Source organism: Echinops telfairi, unplaced genomic scaffold (assembly GCF_000313985.2).
Source record: "Echinops telfairi isolate 266 unplaced genomic scaffold, ASM31398v2 ScPeMD7_7410;HRSCAF=8448, whole genome shotgun sequence".
In the NCBI taxonomy this organism is placed as follows: domain Eukaryota; kingdom Metazoa; phylum Chordata; class Mammalia; order Afrosoricida; family Tenrecidae; genus Echinops; species Echinops telfairi.
The window spans coordinates 27,398,844-27,399,227 of record NW_022111310.1 but is presented as its reverse complement, the minus strand read 5'-3'; positions in this window follow the sequence as shown (position 1 = coordinate 27,399,227).

Here is a 384-nt window from a genome sequence, read left to right as displayed (position 1 = left end):
AGTCTCTTTAATGAAAAGTACTGGGTGAATGGTCTCTTTTTCATCAAATCATGTTCTGACAGTAGCATGGGTTTGAAATTAAACTAATCTGGCTAATGAGAATCATAATGCCTTTTGCATGATTCCAGTAGACTGATATGCTGTAACATTACAGCAGCTGGCTGCTAGTAAACCAAGCCCACTGCCATAGAGTGGATTCCCACTCCTCCGGACTAGAGGACAGAGCAGATCTGTGGCGGGTTGCTGAGACGGTAACTCTCTACGGGAAGAGAAAGCCTGGTCTTTCTCCCGTGGAGCAGTTACCAACTGCTGCCTTTGAGGTTAGCAGCCCAATCCATAACTACATTAGTCACATAACAAATAGGTTATTATGACTGATGATGA